Source organism: Podarcis liolepis (assembly GCF_965112155.1).
Source record: "Podarcis liolepis genome assembly, chromosome: 2".
Taxonomy (NCBI): Eukaryota; Metazoa; Chordata; class Lepidosauria; order Squamata; family Lacertidae; genus Podarcis; species Podarcis liolepis.
The window spans coordinates 79,029,182-79,051,582 of NC_139555.1; the positions used below are offsets into that span (position 1 = coordinate 79,029,182).

General features: G+C 41.9%; 1 long non-coding RNA gene across 3 annotated transcripts in view; it reads left to right on the top strand.

Moving 5' to 3' along the window:
• LOC310700222 overlaps window positions 1–22,401 on the top strand; it is a 63,762-nt gene that overhangs the window by 29,620 nt on the left and 11,741 nt on the right. For all 3 annotated transcript variants that reach the window (XR_014522500.1, XR_014522501.1, XR_014522502.1), the window contains exon 2: window positions 21,833–22,137. This is a non-coding gene — a long non-coding RNA (uncharacterized lncRNA). The remainder of the gene's footprint in view (window positions 1–21,832; window positions 22,138–22,401) is intronic.

Below are 22,401 nucleotides of genomic sequence, written 5' to 3' on the forward strand. Positions count from 1 at the left end.
ACATTCATAATTAAGACATACAATAAACAAAGTGATTTAAATAGCATACCAGTTATACCAGCAGTTAAAACAAAGCTGGAGGTTCAGTCAAGAGGTCAGGAATATTTGTCTAAATCAGGGGTTAGCAAACTTTTTCAGCAGGCGGCTGGTCCACTGTCCCTCAGAACTTGTGAGGGGCCAGACTATTTTTTGGGGGGGGGGAATGAACAAATTCCTATGCCTCACGAATAACCCAGAGATGCATTTTAAATAAAAGGACACATTCTACTCATGTAAAAACAGGCTGATTCCTGGATCGTCTGCGGGCTGGATTGAGAAGGCGATTGGGCCGGATCCAGCCCCTGGGCCTTAGTTTGCCTACCAATGGTCTAAATAGTTGTGTTTCAATACCTTCAAAATTATCTAAGTTTCTTGGGGATTTGGCTTACCATTAGCAGTTCCAGTAGTACTGTTTTTCTTTCTACCCTAAGTTTTATTTTTGCTCCCTGGCTGCCATTTTTCATCCTCCACATTTTTGTTAGGGGGGCAGGCTTTTGTTGGGGGGAGGCAGAACCTCAGATTTTTATTGACTTTTACTTATTGAGGGTCAGCTACCCCCTGCCCCCCTTGGCTACACCCATGGGGGGGCCCCACAGGAAGGAAACAAGTTCAGAAGGGCGCTGCGGTCAGAAAAAGCTTGGGAAACACTGCCCTAGAAGACCTAGCATAATTCTAGAGCAATAGAGGAGGAAATGGTGACAGTTCCGTTGTCCTGGAATTATGTTAGGTCTTCTAGGGCATTGTGGAGGGTGAAAAATTATAGCCAGGGAGCAAAAATAAAACTATAGTCTCTAGAGTGTAGGGTGGGGTGGGAATCTTCAAAGTTTAATCAGAAAAAAGTCATCTGATAAATTTCATCTCAGTTGCAAAAGCAAAACAAAACAGAAAATGTATAGTACCAACATAGGAAGCTGCCTTGTACTGAAGCAAACAATTGATCTATCTAGGTCGTTATTGTCTATATAGTTACTGGCAGGAGGTCTCCAGGGTTTCAGATGGAAGATGCAATGCAGAGTTGCAATAAAACATGATATCAAACAAAATCATAAGATATTTAAGGTATTTTCTGTCCTAGGGCATTTCTGATATGACTCTCAACTCTACTTCTCTATTACAATTGAATCAAGTGAGGCTGTGCAAGCCCTGAACCAGTGCCTGAGTGCATTGATGAGGGCCAATATACTAAGCTCGAATCCTATGGAGGCACAATGAGAGTGAGTGAGTGAGTGAGTGGGTACCATGTGTAGGGGAAATCTACTGTGGAATACATTTGTATTATAAGGACATAGGTTGATTGGATTGTACGAATCTTCCCTACTTATTGGCACCTTTGGTAATTGCAAGGGTTTTGGGTTTGCTTTATTGTTTTGATTTACTGTTTGTGCTCCAGGGATAAGTGGCAGCAGGATGTGGGAAGATCCACTGGTGGGCCAGCTGTAGGATGAGTTCCTGCAGGCAGTAGAGCAGCTGCAGAGTTGCTTAACCATGCTGGCCCTTGTATATTGGCCTAGCTTAACAGGGGAAATGAATTTAGGTATTAGGCCAGCCAGCACATAGCTGCTAAGGGTTCAGAGTATATAAACCTTTTAGATAGGGTCTGTCCCCCGGAGCTTTGATGTAGACCCTGACCGAGATGGTGCTGCGTCTTAGTCAGCTGGAATCTTTCCGTTATTAATCCTTGGACCTCCCAATAATAGAATGGAAAAGTATTTTCTGTTAGTTTGCTTAAAGACAGTTTCACTGCTTTTTGGTGCTGTATTTAAGCCTGCAATTTAATAAAAGCATTGAACAAGAATTGTGTTGTGATTGCCTTTGAATCCAAAAGAGCTCCTGCATTTGGCAAAACACCATGGATTGTCAAATTGCCATTTCCAGAAAGGGGCGCCACTCCCTCTGGTTTACAGCCTGGGGCCGCTCCTGAACCACATCTTTTTTACTAGTGGCTAGGAGCACTTTCGGTAAACTTCGGTAAGGCATCTGCAGTCCAATTTATGGACTGGAATAGCTTGGCCACTGTGCTTCAGGGGTCTGTAACCTCAAAATTAGATCATTCCAACATCCTCTGTGTGGGGCTTCACTTGTGCTTAGTTTTGAAGGTACTGCTCCAAAAATATGTAGTGATGGCCACAAAGGTGCATGGCTTAGAATTGAGAATTGATGGAGGATAAAGCTATCAATGGTTACTAGTTACTATGGCTGTGTTCTACCTCCACTATCAGTGGTAGTATGCATCTCTGTACCAGCCACAGGGAATGGGCTTTAGGCATGATCCAACAGGGCTTTTATTACATTTTTATTCTAGGTTTGGTTAGTAAATATTCCAGCACTGTCTGCAGAACTGATTTTAGCCACATATGTCATGATTGTTTGCAGAAAGGTTTGTCATTTCATACCTTCTAAGGCTACAAGTACAGTATTATCATTATTTCTGTAATGGCCATTCACATTTTGAAATGGCATTACAGGCGAAGTTTAATCTATTGGATCTTAAAGTTGCTTCTGTCCATCTCAGTTCAGCAGAGCTGTTCTTGCAGTGCTCTGAAGCATATAGCCATGATATTTTCATTCTGTTTCCCATAATTTGTTTTCAGTAAAAGTTTGATTTGCTCTAGTCAGCCAAAGATGCCTGAGAAACAGATGGTTTCCCCTCCCCCAAAGCAAATTTCTAACGTGAGAAAAAAAGATTATCATAATTGTAATATAATACACTACTCAGCATAGCAGTGGAGTGTGCCACAATTCTCGTGTTTTTACTTGCTTTTGTCTCCTCTGAGCACAAAAAGGAAGGAAAGCAACACAGAATTACAATTTTCTTCTTGGTGAAAAAGAACAGATTGCATTCAACTATGAGGACATTTCAATTGTCATCGCTGTCGTTATTTTGTAATGAGTTCTGTCTAAAAGGACCTAATAGAGCATTGTTGGGGGCGGCAGTGGCAGTGCATACACACTTTTCTGTCACTCAAACATTTGTTTTCTGCTGTTTTCCCAAACATCAACATCACTATTTGTCAAATATGTTTGTTTCCTATACAGAAGGAACAGAACGGACTTGAAATTAGGGTAGCGTTGGAAACTTTGGCACCTGCTCGTGTAGGGAAATGTGTACAGAACAATGAGTAACAGAAATAAAGCCTGTTAATCACTATAATAAACAATAAAGGTAGTAATAAAATGTATTGCAATTATTTGTTTTTAAAAAGACATTTAAACTTATGTTAGTAATACGTTTATTCATTGAGATACTGTCTTGATTTGTAAGAATTGTGAATAGAAGGCTAATTGAAGGCAACTTTCCACCCCTCTTCACCTTCTTGCATTTAGTTGTACACCGGTTTCAATTTTTTAAAAAGCTGCAAGAAATGGGGGGACCCACCTATATAGTTGTGTGTGAGGGGACTGTTGGAAAGGAGTGGAGAAAACCATCCAGAATCAAGCAGAGTCATCTTGCACAAGAGAGTTCACTCACAGAATTTGCCTCAGTCCAATTTCGGGTTATTTATCACAGCACTCACACCCCACCCCGTTGCATGCTGTTGGGAGAGGCCCCCATCCCTCCATTATGCACATAGTTTCCTGGACTTTATTTCAACTCATAGGCCTAACATACTTCCAGGCAGTGCTGTTAATATAATAAGCCTTGAGGAAACAGATATTAAAGGAAACAACAATCACCACATATTCCTATTATAATTATACCAGCCTTCTTCTTTTTATTGGATTTGGGATTGTTGTCTTTCATATCCCTCTCCCTTAATTCCTTCTGCAGCAGAAATATCTGCAGGCAACAATTTTCTCTTTTCTGGTTTTTCTTCTCCTTTTCTGACTCTAGTAAAATGATGTCAACAAAAGATAGAATTTCAGTCATGGGAACCTTACCTTTTAAAGAGGAAGATGCTGAATGTTTGGAGTGGTACAAGCTAACCTTTAATTATGGCCAAATCCAATCAGCTGCTGTTGTGGACATAGTAGCTCAAAATACTAGAACTAAGTATTAAGTTAGTGCTAGGACATAACAGTGCAATGACATAACTGGCACATTCAGGCCTATGATGGCCATATTCAAATATCTAAAGGGCTGTCACAGGGAAGATGGAGCAAGCTTGTTTTCTCCTTCTCTGGAAGAATATCGGGAAGAACTTTACGACTTGTAAGAGCTGTTTGACCTCAGGGACCCTTCCAACTCTACAGTTCTAGGAATCCAGGCTTATCTGGAGCCAGGCTGCAGAAAAATGAGGTCACAGCTGTGCCTAGCTCTACATTTTCTTGTCCTGGAAATAAAATCTCAGTAGTAGACTGTAAAACTGCTTTCAAAGCTTCTGAACATTGATGAGGGAGGGGGCCATGTGTCTACAAATCTACCCACCAGCATTCCAGGAGCAAGTGTCTCTGGTCTTCTTGGTAAGAAGGACATTGGACAGTACACAGCCCTCTCCCTTGAGCTCTTTAGTTGTAATGATGCTTGGTTTAGAGATGTCAGCAAGTTCTCCTAAAGGGAACTTTGCAGGTTTGTTTCCTTTTCTGCCACCAATTTTTCGCTGAGCACTCTTGTCTTCTCTCTGAGTATTAGCCTTACCACTATCTATAAAATGTTGAGCTTGTGTCTTAATTAATGTATGCAACGTTCTTTGCTGAAAAGCACACTTTCTCCCATTTACCATCTGGTGCTGACTGTTACAAAGCTTCGTTACCTATAAAGAAATGATGGTTGGATGAAAGGTGACAAGTGCCACACAGATACGTTCAGTAGCTAGCAAATATGACAAGGGAGACTTGAAAAGCTGATGGCAAAGTAAGCAATCCTGCCTTAGGTGGGTTGCATTTGAGCAAGAAATCCCCACCCCATAAGAATATTGCTCTTTATACAGAAACAATGACAATAATCTGTCATGCATGGCTCCTTTCAGGAACATTCAAGATCTTACACCAGAAGATGTCAAAAGTGACAAGGACAAGTTTGGCTCCCCCCTCTTGAATCTCTAATGGCACTTACCTGACATGGTTGTGTCATAATAACCTTATTTTTTCCACTTCCTGTTCCACATTGTTAGCTGCCACAAGTGGAGGCAGGGATGCTGTCATGTCAGGACTCACAAAACTTACTCGGAGGGGGGGGAGATAAAAATGCTGTTTATGGTAACAGCCATCACTTTAGAGTTGTGTCTAGTTTGGCCCTAAGGATGGAATCATACTTTACCTCAGCAGTGACATGTTCCCAAACTCATCTTTGCAAAGATATTTCAGTTGCAGAGAAGATGGACCATTAGCTGGAGTATGCTTATCTCTTTCTGTGTCTCCTAGCCCCCCACTGAAAATGCAGTCCAGACTGATATCAAACAGTTAAAAGTGACCAAGTTAAAAGTATTTGCAAGGAAAATTAGTGATTGGGGGAGGGGTTAAGCACTTCCTCCCCCATGAGTTGTTGTTGTTTATTGTTTAGTAAATTAGTTGTGTCCGACTCTTCGTGACCCTATGGACCAGAGCACACCAGGCCTCCCACAGTTTGGTCAAACTCATGCTGGTAGCTTCAAGAACACTGTCCAACCATCTCGTCCTCTGTCGTCCCCTTCTCCTTGTGCCCTCCATCTTTCCCAACATCAGGGTCTTTTCCAGGGAGTCTTCTCTTCTCATGAGGTGGCCAGAGTATTGGAGCCTCAGCTTCACGATCTGTCCTTCCAGTGAGCACTCAGGGCTGGAACCCCTAAAACAACACATGGGGGAAGGAGAGAGGGGATCATTCCATCTGGCAAGCTGAAATACTTCTGCAGATGCACCCTAAATGAATGTAGTGTTACAAAGGTTTACACCACCCCCAATCTCTGCCAGCTGTAGCATATTACAGCATGGTCATCTCAACAGGAGCTTGTTCCCCACTGGAGTCCAAGGCATTTTTCCCAGCCTGCCAAAATTATTCTCTCTCTCTTTTTTAGCTATTCCTAGCCTGGTGGCAAAGGCCCCAAACTCTTCCTGTGACATCATGCCCAGTTACCCTGGCAACCTTCCAAATACCCTGTCTCTGTTCACACTGGATAGAAGCTCTGTCTTGGGTTCTGTGACACAAAAAAAGGCAGAATATATAAATATAAGTAAATAAGGGCCTACTATTATAATGGGCTGCCATGGATCAAATCTCTAGAGCCCTCTTTCCGTTCTAGATTTTTCTGTTCTTGCAATTGCTGTTTAAAGGTTCTGCTCAGGAAACTTTCATTACCATATGTGCTCAGCTATGCAAGTCTTGTAATTGGGTTAAGGACAGGAGTAGATATGATTTATGTGATTGATTAATTCTGGGTTATCTGTGGACATGTATAATGTATAAAAAATGGGACCAACAGATAGCTGTATTTAGAGAATTTATTCTAGTTCTGTACAAGGAGCTCCCACTGTAAATGAGCCTTTTTTGGCTGAGCAAAGATGGATACTGTATACATGTTACCAGTGTGTTACCATGAAGCTGTTGTACACTTTTTCTCACATTTCGGCAACCATTTGAAATTTCAAGCTTTCATCATTGCAGTTGTCCTTAAAAAAGAAATACACTTTGGAATTAAGTGAACAACTGGCAAAATCTAAGCAGCTGAGCAAAAGCTTAGGACTTGAGGCTCATAGATCATGAAGTGCTTTTGAATGCCGAATATAGCATCTGATTATTTTGGAGACTGGCAGTCTGAGAGCATCTTCCTAAAAAGAGAGAGGGAGAGAGAAAGGCAGAATTATTTATTCTGTTTATGTGTGAAGTACAAGAGAAAATTTAAAATGGGATTAGCATATAACTTTCCAAGAAGGAATATGCAAAAGAATTTTTTTAAACCCAACCCTGGTCTAATATCAGTTCTCCAACAATAGTCTCAAGCCATTAGAGGAGGAGGATAATGTGACCAGGCACATTTCCCCCCTCAGTGTGTATGAAAAGCTGGCATGTTTCCTCATTAGCGGCTAGCTGCCTTATTCTTCACTGCAATGTTATTCTGCAGAAGACATACTAAAGCCATCAAATTATACAAAATCTTATGACGGTGGTGGTTAGAAGAAAGAAAACCCCTATTATATTGCTATAGATTCCCTTCCCATATTGTGTTTTATGATGCTTTCTACCATAACAGGAACATTCAGTGGCTGCCTTCTAAATCTACAACCAGATAATTAGCTGATGTCAGAATGGAGCAAAGAATCCTGCTTTTAATGATTCTAACATTATATTAATTTGTTTTAGCACAATTCCGCTGAGAAAAAGAGATCTGGAAACACCATGGACTACTGTAATGCACTCTATGTGGGGCTACCTTTGAAGATTACAATTAATCCAGAATGCGGCAGCTAGACTGGTGACTGGGAGTGGCTGCTGAAACCATATAACACTGGTACTGAAACACTGGCTCCCAGTACATTTCAAAGCACAATTCAAAGTGTTGGTGCTGACCTTTAGAGCCCTAAATGGCCTCGGCCCAGTATACCTGAAGGAGCGTCTCCACCCCCCATTGTTCAGCCCAGACATTGAGGTATAGAGTCGGGGGCCTTCTGGCAGTTCCCTCACTGCAAGAAGTGAGGTTACAGAGAACCAGGCAGAGGGCCTTCTCAGTAGTGGCACCTGCCTTGTGGAATGCCCTCCCATCAGATGTCAAGGAAATAAACAACTGTCTTACTTTTAGAAGACATCTGAAGAAAATCCTGTTTAGGGAAGTTTTTAATGTTTGACGTTTTATCATGTTTTTAATATTCTGTTGGGAGCCGCCCAGAGTGGCTGGGGAAACCCTGCCAGATGGGCGGGGTATAAATAAAAGATGTTAATATTAATATTAATACTAATATCAGTCCAAAACCATTTACTCTAATTGACCCCTTCCCCACACCAGATTTGTTGCTACCTTATTCAAGCTTGAGTCTCAACAAACATCCATAACCCTTTGCAGGGCTCCAATGGGATGGGTGGGTAGAGGGAATATGCATTTACTGGGCTAGCATCTTTCTTTCTTTCTTTCTTTCTTTCTTTCTTTCTTTCTTTCTCTTTTCTTTTCTTTTCTTTTCTTTTCTTTTCTTTTCTTTTCTTTTCTTTTCTTTTCTTTTCTTTTCTTTATTATAAGTCCATAGGACATTTCTGAAAAAAGTTAGAGCACTAAAAGCAGAGGTAGGCAGCACCCTTGCTAAGGATGCTCTGTGACTTAATTGCTGCTGCTAGGTGATCAGGGAAGAACTGTTGACCACTTCCACCTGGGACTCAGGAGGGAGCCATCCTGGAGCAGCAAAAAAACCCAGGAGAGACTCTTTGCTGCTAGCCTGATGCTGTATTGAGGAGGATACTGGGGTGTGTTTGCTTAAGCATTTTTCTTTGTGTCCAGATTATTTCATTTATTCTCCAAGTGTGCTGTCTTTAGGTTGGTTGGTTGACCTCCATCTGTTTGAGGAGACAGTAGAAAAGTGATAAAACACAATTGTCTGCCTTTGGTATGTTTTACTCAAAAGTAACTCCCTTGAATTAAACTTCCTTCCTACTTAGAAAAAAAAATGTTGCTTTTGCACTAACAAACAAAAATTCCAGCTTTGACAGTTCCCCCACTCAGCCACCACTACTGGTCTGCTTACCATCATTAGGCTGCTATTTAGTAATATTCAGTAACCATAAGCAAAATTATACAGAATGAATCAGCCTTACAGCTACAGCAAGTTAAAATCCCTACATTCTCTTTGCTTACAGAAAAGTGTGGTGCAACAAGGGCACCTCATCCTACTGACCCATTATCACCTTCTCTTATGTACAGGAAACTGGCTTTGGCCACCTCCTGGCAATGATCATATATTGAGCTAAGACTTAGGAATGCGAAGTAGTACCATAAGCAGCTATATTATTCTGAAAGGACACAGATCCTTTCTAATTTATGACTTGGAACAGAAATATTAAGTGGACCAGTGGTGACCAAACCTCTTGGCCATTGCATCTTGGGCCAAGTCTGATGTGTCTGATACTGCCACTTTAAAAATCCTGTCAACTGCATCTCTCTCTTTTTCCTGCCACTCCAGCACTATGGTGCAGCAAAAATTAGTTTTATAACTTTTTCTTTTGTTTGCTATTTGCCAGAAAGGCTGGTATAACAGATGCAGGGGAGACAGTTATTCTGTTATTTCTTCTTAATGTTTACACACACACACACACAGTATTTTCCCGTGTATAACAGGCACCCATGTATAAGACAACCCCAATTTTTGGGGAGTCCAATTTAAGAAAATGGGAGGAGATGGCTCAGAGTTTTTGATCTTTTTAGGGAGGGGATTGCCAGAGTTGTTGAGCTTTTTAGGGGGGGAGGGGGGATGCAAAAAAACCAACCCTCACCCGACTGCCAATTGCACGCAAAGCCAAAACTGCCAAGCGCCTGCCTGCTCACAACTATGGATGGCAATCGCAGGAACAATTGTCGCAGCAGCAGCCAATCCACAACAACCCTTTCCGCAGCCACCATTCACCTACCCAATTGCTGCTGACAAGCTCCTGCTTGCGGCTGCAACCAATCTGCACTATCCATGTATAAGATGACACCTGATTTTGAACATTATTTTAGAGTAAAAAAGCCTCATCTCCTATACAGAAAAGTATGGTAGTTCATGTATTACTATTATTTTTTGAAAAAAATGCTATCAAAATGCAAAAGATATGGTGTGAAAATGATAATCAGAGTAACAAACGGAAGTGAGACAATAGTGGTCAGATGATTAGGAGCTGAATCAACATAGCAGCTGTTTAAGCATTGTCAGGTTTTGTTTTTGCAACCTGCAGCTTCCAAAAGTGTAACTATGGTAAACAAAAGACTTGTGCAATTATCATTCCTGTGATAAGTGTGTGTGTGTTTGTGTAAGTAGTGTTTTCTCACTATGCCAAGCTTATCTCTGTCTAGAAAAAAATAATGAATGAGCCTTCTCATGTTAGTGATAGCACCACAGATCCTTAAAGGGTTCCCTAAAGAGTCCAGATGTGTGAGCTTTGCTGATGTGAGAAGTTCTATTGTAAGAAGTCCAGCAGTTTGGTACTTCCTGCAAGGTACAGGTGTGGGATAATTTTAACTTAACCTGAGGGAGGAAAGTCACAGATGGGTGGTGATTAATGCTGCTTTGTTCCTCAAAGTGTTGATGTGGCAAAGTGTCCAAATGCCATTGTTTTCTGCAGTCTCAGGGCAACCATTATAGTTGCAAAATTAAGCATGCGCTTAAGTGCCTTGTGGGACTGTGCCTCAGAACAGATAAAGCTTTGGTAAAAACTGGTTGAGGAGTAGTGGGGGGGGGGGAGTCTTTGCTGGGCCAATTTGTGTCCACAAAACATAATGCAGGGGCCTTGTAGTGTCTTTGTGTGTGTGTGTGTGTGTGTGTGTGTGTGTGTGTGTTTCTTAGAGCTTTTCTCCACATGGATTTCTCATCTAAAATAAATTATTGATTTAAGTGTGAAACAAGCATAAGCCCTTTGAAGATGACAGGCCCGGGAAAGCTGATCTCAACCAGACTTTCAGGAACAAGTGTCCATTTGACCACTAGGGGCACTGAGTTGGCATCTAAGCCAAGCCCTAGCCATTGTTGTCTCTGATGTTGTCTGGAGAGTCTGATGGACAACTTGCTGGACTCTTTAAGATACGAACAATGACCATTTTCTTGGCATAAGTTCTTAAGGAAGGACTGCCATAAAAAAGAAGGCTGGGCCTTCTAAGGCGGTACATCGTAGCAGGAAAATGGTAATGCTTTTTTTACTGGAACTGGAAACATAGCTTGGAAAACCCAATGACTATGTAACTTTAAAATTTGTCATAAGACCCCAGACCATGGAGGCTCTTGCACTAGGGCTACTGGGGGCAAAGCACATTTTTTTAAAAAAAAATCCTGTCCACAGATGTGCAAAGAATAATTGATGTCTTTTAATGAGGAGATAATTGGCACTCAGCACATTTATAACGACACATTTCCTGTACGGGTCTCATTGTGATGAAGGCAGCAAGGATAAAATTGCAGCCCTACTAAGTCAAAATGTTACCAGCTGCCACCAGACCCCATGAAGTGCCACATCAATAAATACTTAAAACAATAATAGTAAACCATAGTGAAATATCAGCAGTTGGTCAGTACACAGGCCAGAGTCTCAGCATTAATGGGAAGTCCTCAGCACTTGGGGGGTGGGGGGGTTGTTAGAAATTATTTTTGTTTGAAGTTTGCTTGTTTATTATTTCATCAACCTATTTATGTACTTTGGGCATTATGCTTCCATATGTTTAACTGCTAGCCCCCATGTAATATTTTAGTTTTGAAATAAAAAACTGAAAATTAATTTAAAAAAATTACAGAGCACGTTGTCTAAATAAAGACTTGCACACCATTTCGTATTCTAGTGCACCATGACTACTAAATAACTCCCTGCCTGTTTTATTGATTGATGGTACTAGGGACCAGCAGGACCAACTTCCTAGTTCTTTGATGTGGTAAAGTTTCAGAGTCCAGGTTCTATACAAGACTACAGAAAAGGTACAACGAATTTGAAGGATGTTGTCCTAAGACCATCTGTGTGTAAACCAGAGAAACTAAAATCTAATTAAGGATTGCCATAGCAGGCTTTATGACACCACCACCTGCATGAAGAAGTAGGGCAATAACCTTACTGTCTCAAAGAAAAGCTATAGGGAGCTCCTGATTCTACCTGGATGCCACTAAATCCAGTGCCACCTAGTGACTAAAATATATAATGACACTATACATAAGCACATTTAGAATAACATGCTAATTCTGGCCCTTTTGCCATATTAGTGAGTAGATAGATAAATTTATTATGTTTATATCCCACCTTTCCTCTAAGAAGCTCAATAATGGTGTACATGGTTTTTACCCTTCCCCTTTTGACCTCACCATAACCCTGGGAGGTTGGTTCAGCTCAGAGACAATGACTGACCCAAGGGATTTGAACTCTGGTCTCCCAAGGTCCTAGTCCAGCACTGTAACCATTACACTACACTGCCTCGCTACCAAAACATGCCCAGTTCCCATGAGTAACAGTGGCAATCTGTAAACATCTGAACAGTTTCACAGTCAGAGTTGAAGATTAACATTTGCGCCTACTCCTTTTCTTGGCCAAAATATTCATTCCTGCTTAATTTTTCTTATTTATGCAAACTTCTGTCAGCATTTGACATGGCTGGCTTCACCAGAGTGTTTCTGATGCTAACAAAGTGTTTCCAAAAGGGTTTGAGGGGGGAAAGTTATATATTTCCTGTCATTTATCAAGATAAATTGGTTTCATTGCTTTGTGGAAAAGACTTCATCAATTTATATGAAAGTGAAGAAAGAGGAGGCAGGGCACTTTTTATATGTGAGGATTAAATAATGGCTTTCCTTAGTAGATTTTTCTTCACTTTGCATTCCTGATTAAAAATATCTATTTTAGTTTAGTCTTTCAAAATGAGGAAATGGGTCTGTGGTTGTTCGTTGTAATGTTGGTGCCACGCACAGCTTTGTTACTAACGTTTATTTATTGCGCATGTCCTAGCTTTATAAATGATAGGTTCCAAAAAGAAGAAGACAAGAGCTAGCACCTTTGAATAATGTATCTGACATTTCTTAATACAGGGCCAAGAACTTGGTTTATCATACCTGAAAGAACAGAGCATGCATGATTTCCACCTAGCGCTGTTCCCATGTCTCCTACAAGCCATTCAAGCTTTGCCATTAAGAAAAATGTCACTTACGTTTTTTCCTCTCATCATAAAATTAAAAATTCAAAGTCAATCTCTTTAGCATATGACATGGATCAAGGGGAAAAGAAAATACAGAACTTCATTACTAAGTAATTGTAGGGCTCTGCAATTTAGTTTGATCGTGAATGACTGTACTTTTATATAGTTAACCTTTTAAAGATACTTTTGGCTGGTGTGTTCTGCTTCAGCATAATCTAGGTGACCTTTTTGGTCATGTTGCTCCATAAGACTTTGAATTAACATTTGTTCTCATAAGGTTGTATTTCAAAACTTTGATTCTTTTATTGGGACTCAGTCTGTCCAATCGTAGTTTCCAGAGCAGAAAAACAAACTTCCTTTCCCTTGTCTTTTCAAGTGGTGGGATCTGCTAAGATGAAAATAACAAGCAAATCTTTGGCTCTGCATATGGTTCTCTCTACAGTATATTACTTCTTTGTGTTACAGCCACTAGGCTAGCCTTTGACAACCTGGTGCCCTATAAATGTTTTGGACAGATGTCTTGTCCAAGACTGATGTGGGTTACCATGCCAAACACCTGTAAGCTGGTGAAGGTTGCACTAGCCCAATCTAACTAAAGTTATCCATGGCTAAGTTTTATTCAAATGAATAGAAGTCAAAGCAACCTTAAGTATTTTTATTATGGGACAATAATTTAGTCCTTGGTCATTATAACTCAAGATCCTTGAGGCAGGAGTATTTTTTAAAAAATATCAAAAAATCAAAACGCTTTTGAACAGTGTCTTCACTCCTTCCCCTGCAAATAATTATGTTCTCTAAGAATTGGGGAGTTCTTATTGGGATTTGCACTAATTCTGGTGTTGGCATGCCCATAACATTGCTTTTCAAGGGCTGTATCATACCTTATGTTCACCATAGATTCTAATTCTGGTGTTGGCATGCCCATAACATTGCTTTTCAAGGGCTGTATCATACCTTATGTTCACCATAGAGATGTCACCGAAAGCAGTGTTCCACGACAGGCTATCTACTACTATCCTAACTGGTAGAAGTACTTGCCACAGAGAACACTCTGTAGTATATCTGTACCATAATTGCCAGGATCATTGAATGGTGGCACGATGGATGTACTTCTTTCATAAAAACGTAGGAATAGCCACCAAAGTCATGAAATATAAAGCTATGAGTGCTTACTGTGAGTGGTCCACCTCTCCCGTTGGATGCAGTGTGCCTCTGAATACCAGTTCCTAGGAATCACAAGTTAGGAAAGAAGAAGAAGAGTTTGGATTTGATATCCTGCTTTATCACTACCCGAAGGAGCCTCAAAGCAGCTAATATTCTCCTTTTCCCTTCCTCCCCCACAACAAGCACTCTGTGAAGTGAGTGGGGCTGAGAGATTTCAAAGAAGTGTGACTGGCCCAAGGTCACCCAGCAGCTGCATGTGGAAGAGAGGAGACGCGAACCCGGTTCCCCAGATTACGAGTCCACCGCTCTTAACCACTACACCACACTGGCTCTCAGAGTGCTTGCACACTGCCATGGGCATCTGGTTGCTACTGTGAAACAGGATGCTGGGCTGAATGGGCTGGCCTGATCTTCCAGACTCCTCTTACGTTTTTTATGTACTCCGTGAGGCAAGTAGTTCTACATGTTCTATTGAAGAATTCAATTAAGGATGGCCTACAGTGTTTTCCCGCCCAAAGCCTCCTGCTAATTCACAAAGACGGACGTGGTAGTAAAGGTAATGCCAGCCACACTACCTTGAAAGTGGCCATGACTTCAGTAACAGCTTGATTGCTCCCCTCCTATTGGGCACGCCTGTCCATGTGATGCCGAAGGCACTCTCCTCATATGAGAGACCAACTTGCATCTCCCCCCAAGAAAGGGGTAGTATGGCAAATTCACCCCTGCTAAAGGGCAGGAGTGGCATATTCTTCAAAGAAGAAACGAGCCTCTTGTTTTTGTGGAAAGTCCTGTTTTAATAGAGTTCAGAGGAATTACTACTTCTGAATTAGAAACACCATGTTAGAATAAAGCAAAACGAAAAGAGTGTGTTCTTGACAGCTGGATTTATTTATAGCTTCTGGTCATTTAAATTATCCACACAGCCTGAAATCCCCAGCCTTATTGCACCTCACAGCCATATTGAATTTCATCCAGCTGAGACGCACTGAAGTCTAAGTGGTATAATAAAATTCTAATCATGTGCAGCATTACGTAGCAATAAAGCTGAAATTCTGCTATGTGCCGTTGCCCTTTTGTCTCTCTAGTTGCATTCTCTATACAAGTCCCTTTGACTAATTTTAGACATCATATTTCACAGGTAGCCCTTGCAAAGAATGTGCATGAATTCTTAAAACTGAGCTGCATGTTAATTTCACCTTAAAAACTTATCTGGTTTTTAACTATTTCCCATGAGCAGTAGGATTCAGGAGTCTGCAGTTTGCTGTTGATGGGGAAACAAGCCAGGGTGTATATAGTAATGTGCAGAAACAGCCACAAGAGCAATGGTTCTCTCTCTCTCTCTCTCTCTCTCCCTCCCCCCGCGCCCCCCCCCCCCCCCCGGTGCCGGGCCACACTTTCAGAATAAAAATCTGCTCACACAACACTGAATTTTTAAATTGATGTAAGAAATACAGTGTAAACAAAAAGAAACAACTCCTAGCAGTGCTTGATTAATAACATAGGACATAACTGCTTTATAATATCATGGGGAGCGCCGCAACCCCAGAGTCGGCCACGACTGGACCTAATGGTCAGGGGTCCCTTTACCTTTATGATAATATCATCCAGAAAGTATAAAACAGTGCAGCTACATAAGAACATGAATCATTCCCAAAATATCCAGATTCTAAAAAATAATACTATACCATGCTGAAATGTTGATATTTTGCTTTGTCCTTGAATCTTCCCACCACACTTGCCATCCTCTCCTGCCACAACAGAGATGCACACCACAGCCTTTGAGAACCACTGCATTAGTTTCTGATCTGTTGTTTTGTTTGTCCCAATTCATGTCACATCCTTCTAAAATGGTATAGAGGGTTGCAGTTATTGTTTACTTGTGACCAAGCAGTATAAAGTCTACAATGGCTACAATCCTAACCATGTCTACTCAGAGGTAAGCTTTTAATGTTTAATAGGTTATTGTATTTTAGTGTTGGAAGCCGCCCAGAGTGGCTGGGGAAACCCAGCAAGATGGGCGGGATATAAATAAATTACAGTGGTACCCCACAAGACGAACGCCTCGGAAGACGAAAAACTTGCTAGATGAAGGAGTTTTTCGTTTTCTTAGCCGCTTCGCAAGACGCATTTCCTTATGGGCTTGCTTCGCAAAATGAAGCTTGCCCCGCAAGTTCCAGGGATAGCGGGGAAGCGCAGCTCTTTTGAAGCAAGGGGCAGCGGGGAGAAGATCGCTTCTCCCCGTTGCCAGCCCCGCAATCTCCAGGGACAGAGGGGAAGGCGCGCGCGCCTTCCCCTCTGTCCCCGGACCCCTTTTGAACCAAGGGGCGGCAACGGGGAGAAGAGATCTTCTCCCCTCCGCCCCTTGCTTCAAAAGAGGGAGCGCAACTTTCCCCGGACCCCTTTTGAACCAAGGGGCGGCAACGGGGAGAAGCGATTCTCCCCGCTGCCCCTTCCCTTGGTTTAAAACAGGTCCGGGGACAGAGGGGAAGGCGCGCACGCCTTCCCCTCTGTCCCCGGAGATTGCGGGGCAGGCAACGGGGAGAAGCAATCTTCTCCCCGTCGCCCCTTGCTTTAAACAGGTCCGGGGACAGAGGGGAAGGCGCGCGGCGCTTCCCCTCTGTCCCCGGACGGTCTCCATAGGAACGCATTGATTGATTTTCAATGCATTCCTATGGGAAACCGTGCTTCGCAAGACGAAAAACTCGCAAGAAGAAAAAACTTGCGGAACGAATTAATTTTGTCTTGCGAGGCACCACTGTATTACTACTACTACTACTACTACTACTACTACTACTACCACTACTGAATTCAATGGGGCTTAGTCGCAGGTATGGATTGGAGCCTTTGCTGTTCCAGGCCAAGTGTCTCTGTGTCTACATATATAAAAATGGACAGACAATATCATTACGCTCAGTCGCTTTACACAATAGTCTTAAAGTGACTTATGTGTACTAGGAAAATACACAATGCAACATATGAAAAGCAAGATTATTTAAATGTTAAGCAGTATTCAAGGTAAACAAACCATAAAACCAATTGCTCCAACCCTTCACATAAGTCTAATGGTCACAGAGAGCTGCAACACATTTTTTTCTGCAAAGAAAAGACTAACACGCAAATGCCTGAGAGAAAAGACAATCTTTCACTAAAAATATGTCAATGTTGGCTCCAGGTAAGCTTCCCTGGGGATAGCATTCCATAGAAGGGGAACACTGCTGAAAAGGCCCATTATTCCCACATCAGACAGTTGCCAGAGCATAGCACTGGTTAAATATGAATGATAGTTTCTACCAGGAGGCTTTTTGTGGGTTTTTTGTTTTTTATTTTGTTGGGCAGTGGATTTCCACAGTATTCTGCTGATGAGATTCTTAGCTTTAAAATTTGATTCAGAAAGCATTTTGAAATGTAGCAGGGTAAAAAAACTACTGTGGTCCCTCCTGATATGCTTTTCTCTGCTTTTCTGGATGGGATCTGGAAGCTGAGACTAAAATCTGCTGCATGTTTGGCCTCCAAAAGGGTATAGTACAAAATCCTTTGGAACTTATTAACTTTCACCAATGTTGAGGACACATGATGGGGGTTTGGAGGAGGAAAAAATGTGGCAATTATCTCCACCCACGGATCTGGGTAGTATCATTCATATAGAAATGGGAGGAACGGGAATGGGACCTCCTTCTCCAGGGATTGCAGCAGGATTACACTTGCTGAGCAAGGGTTGGGCATAATCCAAAGAGAACTCTCTTTTAAAAAATTGAATCCAGTGGTCCAGAGTGTTTATAAAAAGAATTCACCATAAACTAAACACTGTACTTCATTGTAATGTTCCCTTGAACATTTAGGGAATGGTAATATCTAAGCGCCTTTGGGAGAAAGGGCAGGATATAAATTTAATAAAGTAAACTGAGATTTCATTTTGTGTATTCCCAGTTGGACAGGTTGAGTCCTATTGTGAAAAGTGCACACACAGGTGCTGGAAAATGCCAGCGAATTAAGCAGTGATTCCCCTTCTGCAGTCGAAGGCAGCCTGAGAGATGCAGAGGGGTCCTGCTCAAAAAACAGCTCGGTTGAAAATAAAAAATACAGGTTTTCACTATTTCATGTAATATTTCCAGAGATCCCTGTTCAAAAACAAATGTATAATTACAGCTTTGATTATTGATGCTGCTTTATTTACCCCTTTGTACTTGGTTGCCAGAATTGCCAGTAGTGCCCCTAACTGCACTGCTTTCATTTATGAACTTATGATTAACAAAACAAGTCTCTTATCTGAGACTTATGCCATTGCACAGTTTATATTACAGCCACTACAGTCAACTGATATCAAGCTGATGTGAACCAGTGTGCTGTCACTATGTCAAATTGCTATACTGATTCATCCTTGTTCTGATGTCTAAATAGTTTTAAGTCAAATGGGGAGGGAGGACTCTCTCTCTCTCTCTCTCTCTCTCACACACACACACACACACACACACACCATTCGTTCTTAAAATCATAGCAGATGAGTTCAAAGACACTGCATTACATAATTTCCAATGCTTGTTTTGAATTCCTGGGCCCTCTAGTAGCCTCTGGTAATGTTTTTCTGGAGGCCAACTCTCTTTCATCCAATACTTCTCTTATGTAATTCGTGTGTGCACGTATAAAATGTCATTCCAGAGGAAAATAATCACGGAATGATTAAAAGGTGAAACTGAAATACTATGATAGAACAGAACAGAAGGTATTTCACTCCAAGAATTCAATGGGGCAAACAGAAAATGTCCTTGTGCACACTTCCAGTTCCCTGGCGCATCCAAAAGAGAACTGTTTCTCTCCAGTGGAGTGGAGGTGTGATAGTTTAATTTCAAATGAAGTAGGAATGGGGAGGAATGAAAAACTCAGAATATGAATGTATTGCTATAGCCAGGGCACTAGAGTCTGTTAGTGAATATTAGGAATTAATAAATGGTAGGATTTAGATAATATTTGATACTGCAATAAAATGTACTTTAAGATCATTAATCCCCCAAGATGCAATCAAACAAATATCCTACTTAAAAATATACATTTAACTTTCTTATGTCTATGTCTCCCCAATAACATAACATTTCTTTATTGTATTTTACATTTTCTTGTTCCCATAAGATAGGAACAAACTTAGTTTTCGGATAAATCTGTGGTCCTGCTGTCCTTGACCCTGATTATGTTTGTTAATTTTATCATCTGTGCTAAGTCCTAGACCTTACTCAGCCAATTTTTTAAATCCAGGATGTTTTGGTCTCTCCCCCACCGCCACCCCGCTCCTGGCATATGGTCATTCAAATGGCAGTTAACAGATGAATTATCATTTCTTGGTCCTCCTAAAGAAGCACCTCTTTAGCATAGCCAAGTAATATTATTAAAGGGTCCCTTGGTTGATCATAGCCTGCAAGTTCTTCTATTAATATTTTATCCCAATATAATTTGATTTTTGGACATGACTATAAAATATGAAGAAAGCCTTGCTTTTGAGCATTTGTTTTGTACCTTCATTACTCCTCAGAGACTAGATTGCTTTCCCCCACCCCCACTTTCTGAAACAGAGAGCTCTTTAAGTTTAAATATGCATTGAAGGCTGCCTGAAGCCATTTGGTTGCTTCAAAGAGAGAACTGGCAAGACTTTGGTCTGACAAGGACACAAGAGGCTGTAGTTCTATACCTGCTTACCTGGGAGTAAGCCCCATTGAACTCAACAGGAATTACGCCAGAATAGTCATGTATATACTTGCATTGTGTTTTTTGTTCACTTTGCAAGCTGTGCAGTAATCAAAATCTGGTAAATTTAACGAATGGGCCTGCTTCTGCCAGACTAACCCTTAGCCCAGGGGTCAGCAAACTTTTTTCAAGAGGGGGCTGGTCCACTGTCCCTCAGACCTCTCCTGAAAGGCCCCCCTCTCCCAAAAGTACCTCCCCCACCGCCACCTCGTCTTTGCCAGCATCGTCGTCCTCCTGTGCCTCGGCCATGGTCCACGGGGCGCAGAGCCCATGCCGCTGGCCTGGGCGGTGGAGGCAGCCTCCCTGCCACTGCTTCCTCCCGCTCGGCTCTTGGCCATATGCAGCCGCCTCAGTGGGAAGAAAGGGGCGTCGCCCAGAGGCGTCCACAGCTTCGGTTTGGCTGCAGGAAGCTGTGCCAGCATCGCGGCAGAACTCCGCACCACGCTGGTTTAGCGCGGGGACTGACTGAGTGGGAAGCAGGGCCCGTGGACCAGATTTACGAGCCCGGTGGGCCACATCCGGCTCCCGGGCCTTAGTTTGTCGACCCTTGCCTTAGCCAGACTACTGGACTGAAAATTAGTTGTGGTTTGGGGTGCTTGTCTCATAAGAAGTGATTCCTCTGACCCCCCATCTAACAATGCTAACTAAAACACCTCACTCTTATATTTTGTCATGGAAATAATAATTGCATTACTTCAGGTGTAGGGAACCTCAGGCCTGGGGGACAAATACGACCTCCAGCCCTTTCGCTCTGTGCCTCCCGAGTTGAGGTTTGAATTCAACTTTTTTGAGATGGAAGCAACACCGCTTGAGGGCGAGGGCCCTGAGAGCGGTGGGCTTTGTGCTGCTTGGCTACAATCACCAATTTCTTGCCATATCATTAGACAGTTTTACACAAAGACACTGGAACTGTTCTACAATTAGGCAGAGCGAAGCAGCCCCCTCAGACAGCAACTGGTGAGGGTGGCAGGAGACCCCCACAATTCCCCAAGTCAACTAAGAGCCTGTAGCCCTCAGCTGTGGGGGAGGATGTTGTCCCATTGCCACTGTTGGAAGATGTTTCAGCTGATCTTTTGGTACATGGAACAACAGCAGTGGGGATGGGTGGGTGGACAGGAGTGCTAATTTGCCCTTACCCTCAGGCAGCAAAATGACTTGTGCTGTCCCAACAAAAGCACAACCACTTGCTTCCTTCAAAAAAATAGAGATGAGATTCGCCTGGAAAGGACGGCGCAACTGAGAAAACAAAAAAGGAAACAGTGATGGTTAAGACAGTCCTTTTTAAGGTCTGTGGGCGACAACCACCACTATAATAAATACCTATCCAAATGCTGGATAATTTATGATGCTTCCTGGTTCTTGTCACGCGCAAAATACAATTTGCATTATTTCAGAAGAGTAGGAGTTCTTTTCCATTACTATTGCGGATTTAATGAAACATACTGTATATTTTTCTTTCTTCCTGTTGTTATACATAATAATGCATTTCTATCCTATATGAGCATGCTGTTGTTTTTAATATTAGCATTCTGGTTTTGCATCTCATGAGATCAGTTTAGTTTAGTTTAGAAGCTGAAAATGTGACTTTATAGGTGAGACAAAACATTCATTGGTTCCCAGCTGAAAGTCATGATGTGTTACAAATGTGCTTATAATGAAGTGCTCTCCTGTTCCACTTTTGGATTCTTAAAAGGAAAACACTATTGGACTTGAGCTTATAAGGTGCCTGTGCTGGACCATTGACCCTGCCCACTTTATCAGCAAAGGCTGCTAAATGTGTAACATTTTCTATTCTAGGAAATGATAAAGGTACAGAAGTTTGTTTGTATACTCACATCTCATTAGCTGGAGTAACAAATGTATTTTATTTTATATTTAGTTAGTTAGTTATTAGTTCTCCCTGTTAATTCTCTTTGACCTCTCAGTGTCATGGTAGCCTTCTGGAGTGGTTGTACGAGCTGGGAATGGGTAGCACCGCTTTGTGGTGGTTCTGGTCCTACTTTGATGGATGTTTCCAGAGGGTGATGTTTGGGGAGTGTTCTTTGGCCCTGTGGAGTCTTCAATGTGGGGTTCTGCAGGGTCTGATTTTATCTCCCATGCTGTTTATCATCTACCTGAAACTGTGGGGGTCATCTGGATTTTGGGTATATGTTGTCAGCAATATGCTGGTGACACACAGCTCCATTTCTCCTTTATATCTGCAGGCGTGGCAGTGGATGTGCTGGACCATTTTCTTGCCTTGGCAATGGACTGAATGAACAAAACAGCAGAGGGATTTGAAGAGATGGACCATGACTGCAGAGACAAAGCCACCAAGCCTGGATTTGGAGATGATGATTCAGGCTGGATTTTTGCCAGGAAGTTGCAATCCATCAGAGTTTTCAAGGTCGAAATTCAGGTGCTCTGTATAATTAAGCAAACTGACATTGTCAGCTAATGCAAAGGGAAAAGCCTTGCTGTCAGCAGTCATATCAAAAGTGAACAGGACAGCACTGTCCCTCCTGTAAAGGTACGTATATAAAATGTCCATTTGGCATGATATACCTGGAATGGATGCTTCAAGTAGTGACGAAATTAGATATTAGCTTGGCAAGATTCACTTGTTGCAGCATGTGGGATTCCAAATATTTATTTGCCAGCTTGATAGAAATAAGGTATGTGATCAGCATTTCCTAACCACTCCAATACCACACACACAGATACCTCACTCCCCATTCCTAAACTTACATTTTCTAATATATTTTGGGGTTTTTTTTAAGGTCATTACCAATAT